Below are 16,541 nucleotides of genomic sequence, written 5' to 3' on the forward strand. Positions count from 1 at the left end.
CTGGCTTTAGCCTATCCATTCTGATTTGCAGAACACAATTTATGTTTTAGCTTAATGTACAAATCCAGAAAATTGTGATTTATTCCATTTGTTCAGTCGATCCAATTAACCATAGTCCTAAATGAGGACCTAACTGGGTACTAAAGAACCAATGTCTCATGCATAAAGACACTCCCCATTAGGATCAGTCTTTGCTTTTGCCTCTAAAGCAGGGGGTCTTCAAACTTGGCCCTTTTATGATTTGTGGACTTCAACTCCCACAATTCCTCAGCCAGCATGCCTTGCTGAGGAATTCTGGGAGTTGAAGTCCACAAGTCATAAAAGGGCCAAGTTTGAAGGCCCCCTGCTCTAAAGCTTTGGGCACTAGTAGCTGGAACAGGAGACAGGATCTTTTTAGTGGCAGCCCTAGGCTGTAGAATATTCTTTCTTACAAAGTTGAGTTAGTTTCCTGTGCGTCAGTAGTTATTTTATTATTTATTTTATTTTAATTCCATTTATATCCCGCCCTTCTCCGAAGACTCAGGGTGGCTTACAAGCTTAGCAGTAGCCTTCATTCTATGTATATGCCTGCTTATTAGGGCTTTCACACACACCCCAAGCGGCATTATTACAAAGTCAGCTTAATTGCCCCCAACAATCTGGGTCCTCATTGATGAAGAAATCAGGAGATTGTGAATTCTAGATTGCAAAATAAGATGACTTTGGATCAGTTGCTCTCTCCCAACCCTAGGAAGAAACTATTGGCAAGTCACTTTCTAAAATGTTGCTGCAATTTCAACAAAATATATGGAAGACAAGAGTCAGCAGGCTATCAATAAAGCAGAAAAATAATTAAAATTGGTATAACTGTCAAATACAGATAGTGCTTGAATTACGACCATATGGAGTCCCAAAATTTCTGTTGCTAAGCAAGACATTTGTTAAGTGAGTTTTGCCCCACTTTATGAATTTTCTTGCCACATTTATTAAGTGAATCACTGCAGTTACTAAGTTAGTAACATAGTTGTCAATGGCTTCCCCATTGACTTTGCTTGTCAGAAGGTCACAAAAGGTGATCACATGACCCTGGGACACTGCAACCATCATAAATTGCCAAGAATTTTATGGGGATGACCATGGGGATGCTGCAATGCCATAAGTATGAAAAATGATTATAAGTCACTTTTTTCATTGGCGTCACAACTTTGAACAGTCACTAAAGAAATTGTTGTAAGTCGAGGACTCCCTGTAATAATGCAGTTTGGAAGGCCTTCTTAACTCAGAATTTTTTGGTTTTCCTATCTTCTGGATGAACAAGATTTGAATTGGATCAGAAAACAGTAACCACCTACCATTGATGGCTATCATTAATCCAAGCAAAACATCTGTATAAGATGCTCTTAAGATATTTCAAAAATACCACCTCTCACTTCAAAAGAGTCTTTTTCCTAAGAATGGATGAAATTTACAAAATAATTCAGTATTGACAGCAAGACTGTTATGTATCCAGGTGAAGAGATATCTTCAATTGAGACATATCTACAAAATATGAAGACACCCACTTACCTATTAAATTGCCGCAGAGTGAGCAAGTGATTATTTCATTAACACAGCAAGATTTGAGAACAAGAAACTCTGCCCAGAATAACTGGGACACAGTGACCTGACTGGAGTACAAACTGTGCTTTCCCTTTCTTTAGTAAAAAAGAAAGAAAAGAAAAAAGAAACAAGCTTTGTTAATGTAAATAACTGCTTACCTAACCTTCTAAAATGATGTATAATAAAAACATGCTATAACATTTGACATTCTAATAGCAAGAATCATGAGGAAAACCCATAAAATTTGAGAACTGCGTTAAAACTGAACAATGTTACAAAACAACATTAAACAGTCCAGTGGAACAGATTAGCATTTTCTATTCCTTTATAAAAAGTAGTGAAGGACTTAGTTTCAACTCTAATAAACAAGAAAAATGGAGGTGCAACTTCTTAAAGAGCTCTGTGTCAGGTATTTAGTTTATACTCCTATAGACTGTATTCCTCTATAACATATTCTAGATCAGCCTTTCTCAGTGGAGGTTCTGTGAGAAGTCACTAGAAGTCTGAAAGAGATTGTGACTGGAAAAAGAAATAAACACCATTTTTTGAACTTCATGTACCACATTTTGCATTGTGACTCTTTGCTGCTGTTTTAAGTGTTGCAAAGCATGGATCATATGGTTTAGAAGTGAATCGTAGTGTAAAGTTTTCATACTTTCCTGCCATTTTTATGCAGAACCTTTCTCTGAGACCTGAAAAATATTTCAAGAAAAAAATAGTCATCCAGATTAAAAAGATTGAAAGGGGCTGCTCTAGATTATAGAACATATAATTGGCCTTTCATTGATTAGCCAGACTGATGGAGAAGGAAAAACTCCTCTAGCACTAGATTGGGTGATGAAATGTCTGCAAGAAAACAACCAAGGTCAGAGAGCACCAAGGACAAATATTCTCCTTTATTGGAAACATTCCTCCCTTAGATAGCTTTGCTCAAATTTTTAGAGTTCTGTATATCAAAACTATTACCTTGAATTGTACCCAAAAATGAACAGGAAGGCAAAGAATCAGAATTCCTCTAGGTTGCTGGAAGCTAATACTGTAATGATTTAAAGGTCTTCCTGTGGTTTTGAAGAGACAACAGACCCTTTATTATTCCTTCACAGTCATCAAGCGATGAGTGCACAGCCCCATTTTTCACTGCCCAGCTGTAGCTAATGGATTCTGATCCAAGATTCTCAGATTCAGTCAGATAGTTCCACTACCAGTACATCTGTTGATGTAGTGCTTCATTACCATTGGATCCTCAGAAACTAAGAAGTTTGGAGGTCAACAGGGGACATTTAGAAATAATTGTATTAACAACACCAGTTTTCTTCCCATTTCATTGGACAACCAGTCTTTTCAGAGGATTATCCATGCTTGATGTTGGAAAGTTACAGAAAGCAACCAGGATGCTTCAAAATGCTTAAGTAATAGCCCAACCCCCTGAGTTCTCCATCTCTTGGAATCATATAGTAATTCTGCTAGGTAGTGATCTATTTGTGATAGCAGAATTCTTTTACACTCAACCACATTAAAATGGCTGTGTGGCTTCTTAAATCCTACAAAAGCAGACATCATCCAGCAATCAGGAAAAGAGATAGAAGCACTCAAGAGAACATCTGTCTTTCATTGCCATATCAGTTTGCCCAGCTGAAACTTGGATACAATTAAACAGAACATCTGAAGAGGGAGGGAGGTTCACAATAGTTCACTGAAACTCATAAACATATGTGCATGGGATAGGCAAATGACAATGCATTGCAATATTGCCAGACAAATCACATATCTTAGAGTGGGTACTTGCATCCAATTTCAAGTGTAGGGTGATGGAGTTTGCCCCATAACACATTTTCTTATTTTGTATAGTCATTGTTTGTGCTGGATATTATGCTCAAGCTCCTTTTTTTCTTGTCTGCCACTGTATTTGAAACTAACCATATCAGGCATAGTTAAGTCATACTGATCCTACCATCATAGTTCAATCAAATTTCTTAGCACTTTAGATTCTAAATAACTGTGTTCTTCCATGTCACAGGCTTGGCACTGAATAGTAGTATCGTCTGATAGACAATAACTGAAGCAGCCAAGAATTTGTGGGTTGGAAGATGAACCAGAAAGAGAAATGGACACAAGATATCTCCTCCTCCTTCTCTTTGCTGATCCATTTCTGTTTTCATGGAATAGTAGTATTCATTTCATGACTTTTGGGTTTTTAGACCTTACTTTCATACTGAATACAAAACCAAAATGTTGCTTTTAATATCAGTAGATTATTCATGGTAGAAGATCAGATTTCAAATCTTACACTTCTGTCTGCATACTTCCTAAGTTGTCTGGCATGGTAACTGCCAACATGTAAGTAATCTACACTGCCTGAGACTCCTCCAACTTCTACTTTTCATCCTTGGAGAAATTCCCAAAAGCTTAGGGGTGGCTTGGGAATGCAGTTTCCATGCAATTCTTTTGGCATTTAACAAATAAAAATCTCATCCCAAACATGTCATTTCCATTTCAATTTCACACTGTGGACTTGGGCTTAAGCATACGACTACCAGATCTAGGCTGGGGAAAAAGTATTGAAAACCAGAACATTCTAGTTAACTCTTTGCTACCAGAAAATGGTGAGGTTTGCAATTCTGGTCTAAGTCCAGTTTATGATTGCATCTATTTGACTGATGAAAGTGAAGGGTAGGCATCAAAACAGTTTACACCACACTATCTGAGGAGGAGGAGGAGGAAAACATCTGTAGCCTGAATCTGTTTTTGATAAAGGCACGTTACCTTTAATATGATTGCAGCCCACCTTCCTGTTAGCAAGGTTTCCTGGATATTCCTTACAGCTGGTCACATCTGGTTTAAATCATCTCTGTTAACATTCCAATCCCACTGATTTTTTCCCCTTTGGTGGAAGTAAGTTATCAGGTGACCATCTGTTTCCCCCATCTCCCTTAATATTGGCTTGCTTCTTGTATCCCCTTGCAATTGAATTAATTGGAAAAGAAGGATAGAACTATCCAGCATGGTAGGTTACTCTCAAATAAGTTAACACAGAATTATACTTTAGATAAAAGTTGCCTGGTCTAAGCTGGAAAAATATTTTGGGTCATGCTATGAATATTATACAGTGCATAGAGATCACCATGGCAATCTTTATACACATACAGTATCTTTCCTTGTCTAATCATTGACATTCCCATCCATTTTTGCAATGTGCTTTGTACTTACAGAGCTTTGCAAATACAAGAAGAAAGAATAAAATCTAGCATTATCTCCCTACTGCCATTTGGGCACCCAAATTGGTGGGCATTTTAAAAAGGTTTAAGAGAAAGGTGGGGAGGAGGTTGCAAAGATCTGAAAATAGGCTGAAATGTATTTTTCAAATGGCAATTTGAGACCGTCTGAAGGGATGATATTTAAACTGTGGGAATGGCAATGGGAGTCCTATGTCTATGCTTCATTTTGGAAGAAACAGTACCTTGATAATTTTGCTACTGGATTTTAAATACATATTTATTTTGCTTTTGTTTTAAAGCTGAGCTTTGTGGTCTTTGTTGCTTTAATCTACTTTGTACAAAAAAAATGGGTTTCTGATGGAGATTTGCCAGGAACCTCATTGACTGCCATATTCAGTCTGGTCTCTGCTACAGTTAGCCCAACATCTCCTGGCATCAACTGCCTTGTCTTCTGTCCTCAGGAGCATCCACCAGCAATGAACAAGCATTCAGTGCTATATAGTGAATTGTACCTTCTTGTGCTTCTTAACCTCTCAGTGACTTTTGATGTCATCAACTAAAATATTCTGGATTAACTAGGGGGAGGGGGTAAAAGTGGGATAAAGTGTTACAATGGGTCACCTCCTTCCTCAGTGGTTTTATATTCCTATGGATCCTCTAGGTGTTATTGGAACTCAGTATGAATCTTAATAAGACAGTTCTTCTGATTTGGGTTGTGCCTACAGACAATAATGCTTTCAAATCTTCTACCATACTAACTGTGGACAGTCTAGGCATGTTAGAATATTCAAAGTGATGATCTGAATGAATTTTCTTGCCTCCTATACAAATTGCCCTGGTCATGCAATTTGGTAGCTATAAGTCCACTAGGAATCCCCTATTTTCTGCATCTCAGCAATTCCACTACCAATAATATGGTGATAATAAAACTGGCGTACCTTACATTGTAGGGCTGCTGAGAGCTAGCCAATGTAGAATCTACATTCACACATTATAAGTCATTGTTTTCCCATGTTGGTATAATGTATTTCCTGCGTGGGGGGAAAAACGAACAAATGAACAGTGCCGATGCATGAGCTTTGTGCTGGAGATGGGAAATGTGGCAACAAACCAACAAAAGGAAGAGACTTGTAAAATAAGCTTTGGGAATGCTGCCTTTAGAGAACATCAAGTCTTTAAGTATTTTACCTGGTAGATAACAAAAGTTCCAAACAAAACTGAATGTCATGTCTATCTTTCTATTCTATTGTTATATTTGCAACCCCTTATCTTTCTACCACTTTGCAAAAAAAAATGCAATATTCAATTGTACTGAATGAGTACTCCAGTTCAATCCTTTGTCAAAAACAATGGTTCACACTTGATGTCTAAAAGTATTATATATCTGAGCAAATTTCACAGTTTAGGATTCAGCAGATTTTTTTTTCTACTGTTCATGGCATGTTTTCAAGGCTTCACAGTTCTGCTTTAAAATTAAAAAGAAACTGACTTAATTTAGCAAAGCAAGGGAAATCATCATGTGGCAAACTTCAGGTTTTAACAAAGTGTTGCTGGCTTGTGTGCTATTCTAATCCAATGTTGGCAAAAAAAAATGGAGGAGAAGAAGAGGAAGGAGGAGGAGGAGGAGAATTTTGGTATCTGCCAGACATTCATAAAAGTGAAAAAACAAAGCACAGAATGACTTTGCTTCTGAGATTAGTATTTTTAAACAATCAACTGAACACAAAATGTAAATATTTTAAGCTCAAATGATAAATGTTTCATCATGTTATGCTCATTTGGATCCTAGGCACTGTAATGGAAATAGTAATTACAGCTACCATTACTGGGTTTATCTCTGTGATCTATGCAGCAGTCTTTGATCTCTCACAGCTGTGATTTCAATTCAGTCTAGGAAATCTGGAAGCCCTCAAAGGTTTGTCATTGATTCTTTTCTAGCAACAGCTCCTCCAGTGCTACCAATATTGTCTTAAAATGGAAGTGGCTATGTTGTTGCAGCCGGGAACTGCACTTTTCAAAATTTAATGCAGGGTGGTGGTGGTGCAGGAACAAGTAAGCAAAATAACAGTAACAAACAGTGCAGACTTACCCATCTATTTTTAGGCTTCCTTTTAAAATAAATAAATACATTCAAATGCTTGTGGGGAGGGAGGGAATCGCACCATTGATATTGGCCCCTGAATTTTTCTCATTAGGTGGCCCCAGAAAATCTCATGTAGTTCATGAGACATGGAATGATCATCCAACATGTGTCTGCTCTTTACACGGAGTGATAGCTTGGTCCCCAAAGGCTGGCCGGCCTATACATGAACCATATGCTCAATGGAAGACAAGTTATGGATGAGGGCAATTCCAAGCATTAATGGTGGAATGAGGTATCTGTACAGAAAAGTTCTGAGATTCAGAGTCTACTAATTGGGAGTTCTGTTAACAAAGCTAAGAAGGTTCTTGAGCCTTGAGAACCCTATTCTTTTGTGAATAGTACAAGAAAATCAGCTTTGATTCAGCAGAGGAAATTATACAGATACTACGGTAATGAAAAATGTACTTTCTCTGCTTGTGGTTATAGGTTTATATGGATGGCATTCTTGGGAGGTAGAAAACCTGAAGGCTTTGGGCCTGGAAAAAAAAACATTTTTCTTCCCCTGAACACCAATATTCATATTTACAAAGGCCTACATCAGCCAGTTCTAATGAAACTGTAGAATTTTATAAGATTCCATCCATCATACCTTACATGTTAGCATCTTTATAGGAATTACATTACCTTTTTAATCTCATATTTTTTGAAATTGATTGGGTTTCTTTTATTGGGGAGTTGATGGCTGATTTGGTCTGTGAAACAAGGTCAAGGGCTTCTGCTGTAATAAAATAATGTACTTTGTTCAGTATGTTATTGTACTGTAAAGGAGCTAGTCACATTATTCTGTGCCAAGTATGTATTTACCAGATTACTCTAAGTACATGACAGTTATTGTCGATAATATTTAATATTAACCACCATACAAATTTCTGCTACTTCTTTTTAAATTGCTTTTCTTTTAAGTTGACAGTTGTGTTAGGATACTTAAAAAGATAAATCATGAGCCTGTATCACTGGTGCTACCCATCAGGGGTGACAGTCTTTCTTCTCCTTCTCCGTCTACATTTGTCTCTGTCTTTGTCTCCTTCTTTGGTCCTCCATGTTGCAAATTCAGAAATAACAAAAGCAAATTCCTAGTTTGCTATTTTTGGCACTGTCTTCTTCAAGAGAGAAAAGGAGTGGGAGAGAGAGAGAGAGAGAGAGACTAAACTATGGGGTATTCAAGCAAATTGGCAGGAAGGCCATATGGAAATTCCAAGACCATATGGTTTCAATGATAAGGCCTCATCATGCCGAGCAAAGAGTTGCAATACCAGAAATCAGCTTGCTCCTATTACTAAGCCCAAGTACCCAGAAGGTGGAATTTGTTTGATTGGAATTGAGGAGTAAAACCATGGGTGATAATACTATCCTATCATGGACTTTCTTCAGAACACAGAAGTCAATTAGCTGTTTTGTAAAAGGAACTGTACTTTGTGAAATCTATTCTTAGTCTCACATAAATGCAGACTATTTGGATAAGAATAAAACACCAGTTTTTCTAGCTGCCCAGAAGAAGATCCATCTATAAACAGCTCCCAGTCTGTCTCATTATGAATAATTTTTCAAGTTGTCGGTGTATGTGAGGTTGTCTTGTCTCTTAAACACAAGAGAATATTAAAATAGTTGAACCTAATTCTTCTGCATGCATAAAAATACTAATGCCTGAGAATATCTTTTTCAAGGGGAATTTAATCTTTGCATTCCCCACCATCCAGTCAGAGCTGAAGAAGCTTCTTGGGTGAGAAGTGAAACATCTTCAAAAAAAAAGCAAGAAAGTCCAGTTGCCTCGTGAAAAAGCATCTTTGGGATAAATATGATCTGGATGACTGAGAATTTCCATAGACAAAATTAATATAATATTTAGTTGAAAAATAGCAAATAGGCAGATAATATTTATACCTGAAAAATAATTCATGTAGTTGTACATTCATTGGGATAGGTGTTGTTTTACACATTTAAATGTACATTCAGACCCATTTCCGTATAAATCAGGATTGGTTGATGTGGAGAAAAAGATCATTGACCTGATTCAGCTATTTTCTCTTTTAATCTTACTCTCTGTCATGAAGTGGTTTAAAGTGATGAAAGGATATTTGTGGAAAAGCAAAAGTGTTTGCAAAATTTTAGTTCAGCACCAGCTGAAAAAATTTTCACAGCTATACACTTATTTTTAAAAATAGAGGTATGTAAGATCTTTTCTAAACAGTTTTAGAGACAATTTTCCATTTTCATTTGTTACAGCAGTTGTCCTGCTTTAATGAATTTACTGTATTTTAGGATACAAGCCATTAGGACATTGATTTCTTTAAAAATAACCAATTCTGTCTTGCTGACAAACATATTATACTTAATCAATAAATTGCTTTAACTGTTGCTCATTTTTTTGGTACCAAATAAACTCGTCTATGACAATTCGCCATGGCCAACTTACCACAGCAACTCTTGTCACTGCGGGACAAGAGTTACCTTAATATCAAAGAACTGGCAGAATAGAATCATTAAAGAAAGGATGCAAAAGGAGGGACAGAATGAAATGCAAATGACAAAAATTATAATATTTTTTTTATTTATTTTAAAATGATTACATTTAATTGTTAAATTGTCCTGTAGTGAGTTGTCCCACAGCATGTTGGCTGTGGTGAATTGGCCACGGCGAGCTGGCCCATTCTGGAAATAAACACTGGCCTTGAAAATAAACCATCAAGAAATGCCTTATTAGTACTTTAATAAAAGAGCATGCATTTGCTCTTTAAATTAAAGTATGGCATTTCTACATTACGTCTTCTATCATCATTTAAAAACTGAGTGCCCCTAGAAAAGTCTGTAATTAGATGATAAAATCAAATGCCTCTTGCAAAATGGCAAGTTACTGGCAATCACATATAGCTCTGTGGGCGTGTGTGTATGTTTGTACATGTGTGCTTTCAAGTTAATACGGACTCCTGGGAATAGTACTGAAAGCAAAATTATACAGAAGAGCAATATTAAAACAATTTTAATAGTCCAATAGATACTTCTTTTTAGCTCTGAACCAAATAAAAAAATAACTAATTCATTTCAAGGAATGCTTAGAGCTATTATTTTCAACAGAATAAACATCATTTATGTAAAGCTGAAGGATCTGATGAGCTAAAAGCTTTATCCTGTACTATTTTACTTTTTTTGTTTGGTTTTCAAACCAGTGCGATTGACTGAAAACTCTTTATAGACTTTTTGCTGAAAATGGAGAAAAGTTAATATAGGATTTGGGGATTTATTGATTAAAGAGCTATATTTACGGGAAGAGGGGAACAATGATATGTGGACATTGTGATAACTATGTTCAAAGAACATCAGAAGACACTTTGAGTTTTTTTCTTCTTTCTCTACTTTCTGTTGCTTTTGTCATCTTTCACCTTTTTTAAAAAAATTCCTTTTTATTTTCTTCTTTTCTCAATTTTACCTTTTATGTTTCTGTAGTTTTGTAAGCTGATTATTATGGCTACTAGTGGATTTAATCTTTCTTTGTATGATCATGGCAAGTATGTATTACTTCAAGTAGAAAAAGACAATGCTTTAAAGAAACTGGCACAAATGAAACAAATGTCCTAGGTCTGGATTTTAGGGTTGCAACCCTTGAAACATGAAACCTTCTCTTTGGCACCTGTAACCACTTTGGGCCCAGAATTCATGGTGCTTTTAAGCTGTCTTTTGTTGCTGAAGAGCTAAAGGCATTTAGTCTTGCCTGGTCCAATACATATGGAAAGAATCAGTGGGGGAAGATGAGATAAATGTCTTCTGTTAATATAAAACAGTTTCTGAAAAACAGATCTGAATTAAATAATGTCAGTGCTTGAAATTTAGAAATCCAACTTCCACATTTTTTACTGACAATGTTTAATGAACAATTCAGAATGTTGAACTCAAGTTTTAAATGTTTACCTTGTTGCTACCTTTCAATTGTCAACTCTGAATTGTTAAAGGTAAAGGTAAAGGTTCCCCCGCACATGCGTGCTAGTCGTTTCCAACTCTAGAGGCCGGTGCTCATCTCTGTTTCAAAGCCGAAGAGCCAGCACTTGTCCGAGGATGTCTCCGTGGTCATGTGGCCGGCATGACTAGACACCAAAGGCGCACGGAACGCTCTTTACCTTCCCACCGTAGTGGTCCCTATTTTTCTACTTGCATTTTTACGTGCTTTCGAACTGCTAGGTTGGCAGAAGCTGGGACGAGTAACAGGCACTCACTCTGTTACGCGGCACTCAGGATTCAACCCACCAAACTGCCGACCTTCTGATCGACAAGCTCAGGGTCCTAACCCACTGAGCCACCACTGTGCTTTAATTATAGCAAATAAAATTAGCTAAATGTGGAGTAATTGGATAACATTGCTGTTTGCTATTTAGTGTATAGGAACTATAAATGTGAAATAGGGATCACCTCTCATATCCTGAACATTGTCCCATCTTGTGTATATGATCATGAAAAACAATCTGTTTGAGAGCTGAAATCTGTATCTTGAAGATTATGCCATGACCTACACTGAGCTTTTTCATCAAGTCATCAAGCAGCTCCTATTTGCAGCTGTCATTTTATATAACTTCCAGCTGGAAGAAGAATTATACAAAACTAAGGTCTGTAAACAATACAAAACAAAAAGGCACTCAAGGAAATTATGGATGTTTAGCTAAGCAGAATGAAGTCTAGGTAATCACTCGTAAGATATCATGTCCAACAGGGAAGAATCTCTGCCTCTATCAAATGACATATTAATTCCATAGTAGATGTTGAACTAGCATTGCAACTCGGAATTGTTTTATCCAGAGTAGGAATCAAGAGATAGCTATACTAGATTAAAGAAGTCTAACTGCACTTCTAAGTCCTGTTCTTCCTAGGAAAGAAAGGAGGACAGGGTACTATCTGCTGTAGAATTGTGAGGAGGAAACAGGTGGGGTAGGGAATGCTTATTTTGTGGCAGTTACTGGCAGCAGGAGATCCACAAGTCTTCTTGGCAGCAAAGGAACTATTTTCACCTGTATTAGTCCCCCATTTTATTCCTGCCACTGATGAGTTGAGAGATAGTTGATTACAAAGGTGCCACTTCTACTATAGTACAGCTACCCTTCACTGAGAGCATTCTTGGCATATATCTGACAGTCTAGACCAGGGGTAGGCAACCTTGGCTCTTTTATGACTCATGGACTTCAACTCCCAGAATTCCTGAGCCAGCCATGCTGAGGGGAAAGGGAGAGGTTTCCAAGATGAGCCATGCTGGCTCAGGAATTCTGGGAGTTGAAGTCCACAAGACATAAAAGAGCCAAGGTTGCCTACCCATGGTCTAGACCAGGGGTAGGCAACCTCAGCTCTTTTATGACTCATGGACTTCAATTCCCAGAATTCCTGAGCTGACTCAGGAATTCTGGGAGTTGAAGTCCATGAGTCATAAAAGAGCCGAGGTTGCCTACCCCTGGTCTAGACCATAGGTGTCAAACTCACTACATCACGTGACATGTCGTGATGTATCGCAACATTTTTTTTACATTGCCAGAGCTGGAGTGGGCACGGTCTCTGTATGATGCAACCGGCCCACAGGCCAGCAGTTGACACCCCTGGTCTAGACAGTAGACAATAGATTTTGAAGAAGACTTCTGAACAAAATGCCCACCACCTTCCCTGGAAGGCAGAGGGAATAAGGAAAATGTTCCAAAGGGGAAGTGCTTCTGAAAGTGTCACTCCTTCAGTTAAGTGGACCTACCATTGAGGAAACTGCTCTGGCTTCTGTGGGTGTAAATGGAGAATTGGGTCCAAAAAATCCACTTCCCTCTTTGTCCTTTTTGTGGGGTCTCTTTTGGCTGGGAATGCTGGCACCTCCAAAATTCACTTCTTGCCCTTCTCTCTCCACTTCTGCCCACCTGCCTACCACCATAAGTTGACAAGAAAAGTCGGAGGAATATTATTTGGAACAATGGGGAAACCTGACTCTTCCATGCCAAAGACCCTGAAAATTAGTGGCCAGGGAACTATATCCACAATACACTCAAAGGCCAGTAAGAGAAGATTGGCCCGTAGCCTGGCTTGTGACAGTAGAAGTAAAAAAACATTTTTTTTTAAAAAAAAGGAAATACAGATGGAGGGGACCTTTGTAGTGGGTTGAGGATGGTTTTGCCCATTCATATCCTTTATAAACTGTTAGTAGGGTGTCTTTGTGCTGGGGCAAAAAAAGATGTGTGGCTATCTCTTAAAGGCACCTTCACCTTGCTTTCCCCATCTTGGTGCCTGAAGATAAATTTAATAGGGTGAAAAAAGCCACTACAGGGAAATTGAGGATTGAGGAGAGTTAAACACAGAGTATTCGGAGTTATCAAGAATTATCTAAAAGAAAAGCCTTGGGGAAAAATCTATCAGATGTATCAAATACTATGGGCTTCCTATTTACTATGCAGCAATGAGAATTGTTAGACTTTTCTAGATGAGAAATGTAAGCTAAGTTAAGACAGCTAACCAATAGCCATATTGCAGTTCATTATAAAAGGTGAATTACTTTGACAGCATATGAGCCTCGTCATCAGAGTAATTTACACTTAAGAAGTTAATACACTTCTGACACAGTGTGGTTCCAAAGAGCATGTATTTCTGTCCTAGTTGAAAATTCTTGTTTTGGGCACCCAAAAGAAGAATCGGATCAGCCAAACAATGCTTTTAGTGATAGAATAAAAAGAAGAAACCTATCAACTATTTGCTGACTTCTTTAACTTTTCATCTGCTAGATCCATTTCCACTTGCATTTGGGATCCAAACACTTTCCAGAAGCTCCTCCTGCTCCTGCAGAAGCAATACATCTTAGGATTTTTCTCATGTACAGTATTATTAAATTCCAGAATGCACTTTGGTGCTTTGAAATATGGTCTCATTCACTATAAATCTCAAACTACAGTTTGCAGGCCTGATTCAACCATAAGTCCTCATCAAGAGTTTTTCTCATTAAATTTCTATATTGCAGAAACTGCTTTGCATAGTAAAAAAAAATGCAAAATAAAACCTGCCAGTATCTATATATTACACCTCATGGGTGGAACTTTAAGTAATATACTGCATATCATGATTAGCAGATAATTTCATGAAGGGTATCTTTTCAACAGGCAAAACAAAAGTATACAAATATTTTTTTAAAAATCACACTGTAATCCTTCCCCCAGGTAATACATCAGTTTTGTTCTTCCTTTGCTAATTATTACAAATACAGACCAAAATTATATAAAGTCATTGATAGTTGAGTTATTTTAAGGCTATTATTTTAAATGAAGTATCAGGTCAGCATCTGTAGGAAACTTCATTTCCTGGATGCACGTGACTAGAGACAGCTAGAGACAGTTTCAGAATCTTCTATTATCAGTCTCCCAGAGGACACTTTAAAAAAAAAGTGATAAGAGCAGCGACTTTTCTTTTAAAGGAAAAGAGTTTTGCAGGAGTCAGGTCTGAATGGCAATATTTTTTAAAAAGTGCTTTACAAAAAATGTTAGCGGAAGCAAAGCATCCCTTCTCAAAGCAGTTACATTCTTACATGCCTGCTTTGCTGAGACTATCCTGGACTGTCTACAAAGACATGAGCATCTGGGAAATTAAGTAACTTTCAGATGTTGACCTAGTCCAACATTTATAGGACTGTTTCCAGAAGACCAGTAATGCCACCATAAAGGCTACTTTATATGGTCCTCAGGTTTTGTAAATTAGCTATGCTTCACTGAATACGTATACAACATAAGCTGAAGCACTATAATTTCTAGTGTGTCCAGCCAGTATGGCTATTGGTTATAGTATCTGAGAGATATAACATCTGTATCCACCACCCTCTTCAAGGATGTTCAGGTTGTTAGGGCTTGATGTCTGTGGCACTGGCAGTTCTGCATAGTCCTGCTGAATCATGCCTTTGCCCCAGTAAAGAGTAACAATTAAGCCAGGGGCAAGGAGTCTATTGTATTAGATGCTACCAGATACACAGGTAAGCATATCCTTCAGATACTGTATGTGCCATGGTCGACATGAACACATTATACTAGAAAAATTCATGCAGAAAATAGAAAAAGTCCAAATGTCTATAAAGATTAGCTATCTTGAAAATACTTACCCTCTTCTATTGTTTGCACCGCCCAGAAGCCATTTAAAGCTGATTTGTAATTGTCTCCCCTTCTGCTAAGTAAAATGGCTAACTGTAAAACACTTTGGTAAGATGGGCAGTGTAGAAAACAAAAAACAAACAAACCTCATCCTTTTCTGGCTCACACATTTCAGCAAGCCCCTTAGTTCCACTCTAGGCAAAAAAAAACTGAACAAGAGAAAAAGAATCATCAAACAGGCAAGCTAGCCTTCCACAGAAGAGAAGGGGTAGCTGATAAGACTATTTTGGGTTTTGGACTGGCTACTGAATAGGAATTGGCCAAGCTAACATTTCTTTCACAGGGCCTGAAGGACAGAAACAGGGAGGAGAAAGATGCTGAGAGCTCCCTCCAGCAGAGAAATGGAGCCACAGTGATTGAAAAAAGAAAAGGAAAAAAGATTTTGCAGCAGTTTCAGTTAGACCACAGTTAAGCTAGAAATAAATCATCTTGGCTAACTAACCCTGCTGATGTCATGGGAATACAAATATCCAGAACTACTTTCATTCTGCTGCAAAATCCTCATGACGAAGTGCCTTCAATGCCAATTTGGTTTCCAACTATAAATATTTTAAAAAGAGAGTGGTGATGCCATGTTCCTCACTGCTCGAAGTACTTATCCAAACATGCTTCAAAAGGAGCTTTCTGTGCAAACTCAGGAGTCAGAGGTGACTTATGTGACCCCTACTTAGTCTCTTATAAGAAAAGCATTTATTTCAATCTACCACTTTAAGAGTTCACAAGTTTATTCACAGATCCCTAAATCCTTGGGAGCTAAGTTCCTTTGATGGAATCTGAATGTTTTCTTAGAAATGGATGGAGTTTGCCTGTTCATAAGTTTATTGTCAGACTATAACTTTTCTGCACTGGCTTGCCCAATGTTTTTGTCAAATGAGAAACCATTTCAGCTTTACAGTGTACCAAATAGGCATTATAACTGAGGAAACTATCTCTTGGATGAACATTACGAACTTCTTGTTATGGCTTAAAGCTGGCTTATATAAATCCTAAAAAGAATTGTACATAGTAAAAACATTGGAAGAACAGAACTATAGAGAAAGCACACATACAAAAAAACCTGAAGTGCAGTTGATGTGCTTCAGATATTCTGTTTTGACTAGGGAACAACTGCTGCCAATAGCAATATTATTTCATTTTAATTCCTACTAGAAAGGCTATAAAAAGACAATGGTTTATTGTAAGTGTTCCCATTACATAGATGGCTTTGGGACCACATAGTTGGCCTGTGTGAAGCAGTGCTGATTTACCTCAATGAGGCATTATAGGCTACAAAAAAGGATGAGGTTCATCTCACTGAGGCAATTTGCTTTGATAGAGCGCTTTATGCTGCCACACAGCCTCAATTGGCATTGGCAGAAGCTGGAAGAGGGTTCTGATGCAACGTTACATAAGCACTTCTGGTTCCTTCAAGTGCCAGAGGCAATAGCTGGAGGTGAAGCAAAGCAAGAGGCCCTGTTGCTTTTGGAAGCAGGG

Source organism: Vipera berus (genome assembly GCF_964194415.1).
Source record: "Vipera berus genome assembly, chromosome: 2".
Taxonomy (NCBI): domain Eukaryota; kingdom Metazoa; phylum Chordata; class Lepidosauria; order Squamata; family Viperidae; genus Vipera; species Vipera berus.